Consider the following 4019-nt stretch of genomic DNA (forward strand, 5'->3'; position numbering starts at 1 on the left):
AAAAAAAAAAAAAAAAAAAGAAATACAAACTTTTAAAATAGGGTGAAAGACAGTTCCACTGTGTACCACAAAACTTTTTTTTTTTTTTGAGACAGAGTGTCACTATGTTGCCCTCGGTAAAGTGCTGTGGCATCACAGCTTACAGCAACCTCAAATTCTTGGGCTTAAGCGATTCTCTTGCCTCAGCCTCCCGAGTAGCTGGGAGTACAGGTGCCTACCACAATGCCTGACTATTTTGGTTGCAGCTGTCATTGTTGTTTAGCAGGCCCTGACTGGGCTTGAACCCACCAGCCTTGGTGTATGTGGCCGGGGCCCTAACCACTAAGCTATGGGCGCCAAGCCACCGAACTTTTTTAAATTAAACTTTTAATTTTTAAAGAATTGTATATTCCCATATAGTTGTAAGCAACAATACAGACTGTGTACCCGTTTGTAACATCTTGCAAAACAATACAGTACAGGAGAAATGAAAACTCTGATACATTGCTGGTGAAAATGTAAACTAGTACAACCAGAGTGGAAAACATTTTGGCATTTTCTCAAAATATCGAGCACAGAGTTACCATACAACCAGCAGTTCTACTCCGGGGTATATACCAGGAAGCACATGTCCATACAAACACTTACACATGAATGTCTACAGCAGCATTGTTCATAATAGCCAAAAAGTGGAAACCACCTAAAGGCCCATCAGCTGATGAATAGATAAATGAAATGTGGTATATCCACATAATGGAATGTTATTCACCAACAAAAAAGTGAAATGCTGATGGATGTTACAACATGGATTAATCTTGAAAACATTAAAAAGAAGCCAGTTACAAAAGACCACATATTGAATGGTTCTATTACATGAAATGTCCAGAAGAGGCAAATCTATAAAGACAGAAAGTGGCTGCATGGTTTGCGTAGGGATGAGTGTGGGGTTGGGCAGGTGATAGGAAGTAGCTGCTAATGGGTATGGGATTTCTCTTTGGGGTGATGAAAATGTTGCACAACTCTGAATACACTGAAAATCACTGAATTGTACACTTTAAATAGATGAGTGATGTTATGGTATCTGCTTTATATGTCAGAAAATATTTTAAACAATGAATCCAAATTGTCATTTCCTCCACATAATTAAGTCAGCTTGGCTTCACCCATGAAGGGAAAAATACAGTATGATCGTACAAACAGAATGTTGACATGGATATAGTTGAGATGCTGACCCCACTCCATCACCACAAAGACCTCCCATGTCACCCTTCTATAGCCACGGGCTGTTCTCCATTTCTGTACTTTTGTCATTTCAAGAGCGTAAGTAAGATGAGTAGAATCCTAACAGTATGTCACCTTTGGGGGTTGGCTTTTTTCACTCAACATAAAATTCCCTGGAGATTTATCCAGGTTGTCATCTATATCATAGTTATTCCTTTTTATTGCTGAGTAGTATTCTATTGTATAGATGTACCATTGAATGACATCTGTCTTTTCCAGTTTGGGCTATTACAAATGAAGCCATTATGAACATTTATGTATAGGATTTTGTGTAAATACAAGTTTTCATTCCCCTAGGATAAGTGCCCAAGACTGCAACTTATGTGTTAAAGTTGCACGTTTAGTTTTATCAGAAACTACCAATTGTTTTCCAGCATGGTAGGACCATTTTGCATTCCCACCAGCAATGCAGACGTGATCCCATTTCTCTGCATCCTCCCCAGGATTTGGTATTCTTATCATTTATATTTTATCCTAATGGGTCTGCATTGATATCTCATTGTGGTTTTAATTTGCATTTAAATGACTAATGATATTGAACATCTTTTCATGCATCTATCTCCATCTATATCTCTTTTTTGTTTAAATGTCCCTTCATTTGCCCACATTCTAACTGGATTGTTTCTTCTTTTTTCTGTAGAGTATTAGATTGTTCTTTTGTATTCCAAGGAGGCATAATGTGTTGGCTGTGTGGTTTCAAATATTTTCTTCTACTCCATAGCTTTTTTCATCCTCTTAGTCTTTCACAGAGCAAGTTCTTAATTTTCGTGAGGTCCAATTTCAGTTTCTCTTTTAATGCATTGTATTATTGGTGTCCAGTCTAACTTTTGCCTAGCTCCAGGTCCTGAAGATATTCTCCTAGTTTTGTTTTTATGTCTATGATCCAATGTGAACTAATTTTTGTATAAGATGCAAGACTTGGCTTGAGGTTTTTTCTGTCTTTTGAGGTCCAGTACTTCAACACTATTACTTTTGCTCCTGTATCAAAAATTGGTTTGGCATATTTGCAAAGGTCTATATGTGGGTTTCCTATTTGTTTCTATTGATCATTATGTCTATTTCTCTGCCAATACGATCACCATAGCTGTACAGTAATTAAGTGGGAGGAATTCCCACTTTATTCTTTTTCAAGATTGTTGTAGATATTCTAGAGTTTGTGCTTTTTCCCATACATTTTAGACTATTCTTGTCTAAGACCACAAAAACCTTAGGAATTTGCTTGTAATTGCATTAAACCAAAAGATTAACTGGGGGAGGGGGAGACTGACGTCTTTTCTGTGCTGGGTTTTCCAGGTCCTGAGCACAGATGTCTCTCCACTTACTAGCTGTTCTTTCATCCACATTTTGTGTTTTCAGCATTCAGATAGTGTACATGGTTTCTTTTTCTTTTTTTTTGAGGCAGAGCTTCAAGCTGTCCCCCTGGGTAGAGTGCTGTGGCATCACAGCTCACAGCAACCTCCCACTCCTGGGCTCAAGTGAGTCTCCTGCCTCCGCCTCCCAAGTAGCTGGGACCACAGGCGCCCGCCACAACACCCAGCTGTTTTTTGGTTGCAGCATCATTGTTGTTTGGCGGGCCCAGGCTGGATTCGAACCCACCACCTTGGGTGTATGTGGCTGGCGCCTTAGCCACTCGAGCCACAGGCGCTGAGCCTGTACATGGTTTCTTAAATAAAGTTTATACCTAACCATTAATTTTCTTTGCAATGATTGTAAATGGTATTATGTTTTTAATGTTCATTGTTAATATACGGAGGTGCTGTTGATTTTGTGGTTGATCTTGTATTCTGTGACCTTGCTAGTTACTGTTTTTGTAGATTCTTTGGGCTTTTATATGTAGATAACCATGTCACCATGGTTTTAATTTTTTCCCTTCCAATCTGTATTCCTTTTATTTCCTTTTCTTGCCTTATGGCAGGGACTAGAACTTCTAGAATGGTGTTTAATAAGATTAGTAAGAACAGGCATCCTTGTCTTGTTTCCAACCCCCTAAAGGGAAAACATTCTTTATGAAGTATGACAGAAGCTGTAGACGTTCACTTCTTATAATATTACTTTTGTTTTATTTTCCTCTCCCCACATCTCAGATTGGCGCAACTGAGATGACAAAGCAAAAAGAAAGGTTTCAGTGCTTCCTCCTTCAGGCAAGAGAGATAGGACCAAGTTCCTTTTAAGAGATTGGGGCCCTTCACAGCCCCAATCGGCGCTAGAGAGCTAATCCCATGAACAGGGCCCTGGCGTCCTGCAGCCGGCTGAGGGCCCCTGTAGATGGCGCCGACACCGGCTGGTAGGCGACAGAGCTTCTGTCCCCTTGCCCGCTGTGCCGCCTGCCAACCTGAGCTGGAGATAGGAGCATCTCAGATACCCAGATCCTGGGTGACTGGTGCGGCCAGGGCCAGACTCAGATTGTGTGAGCTTTCGGCAGCAGTTCCTCAAGGGAGAAGATACCTGGCCGTGAAAACAGGACGCAAATTAGGAGTCCCACGGCCGGGAAATCCTGATAGCGACAAAGTGCATTACAATACGTGTAACACAAGGAACAATTTTAAGGCGGACGAGATTAGACGGTTTACATTTTTAAGAAGGAAAAGGAAGCAAGCAGCGGGCCCTCGCCGTCGCCCCGTGCCCTCGGGCATCCTGCGGCCTCCGGCCGGCGCCCGCCAGCCCCGCCGCGCGCCGAGCCCACACCTGCGCAGGTCGCTCTGCCGCCCGCCCGCGGGGGCCGGGGAGGCGAGCGCTGCGGAGCGCAGGCTGCGCGGCCG

At 42.4% G+C, this 4019-nt stretch overlaps 1 protein-coding gene across 4 annotated transcripts in view; it reads left to right on the top strand.

Moving 5' to 3' along the window:
- PRKAG2 (protein kinase AMP-activated non-catalytic subunit gamma 2) overlaps positions 1 to 4019 on the top strand; it is a 269309-nt gene that overhangs the window by 206194 nt on the left and 59096 nt on the right. The window lies entirely within an intron of this gene.

The sequence above is a fragment of the Otolemur garnettii genome, unplaced genomic scaffold, assembly GCF_000181295.1.
Source record: "Otolemur garnettii isolate 467f Iridium unplaced genomic scaffold, OtoGar3 scaffold00053, whole genome shotgun sequence".
Taxonomy (NCBI): domain Eukaryota; kingdom Metazoa; phylum Chordata; class Mammalia; order Primates; family Galagidae; genus Otolemur; species Otolemur garnettii.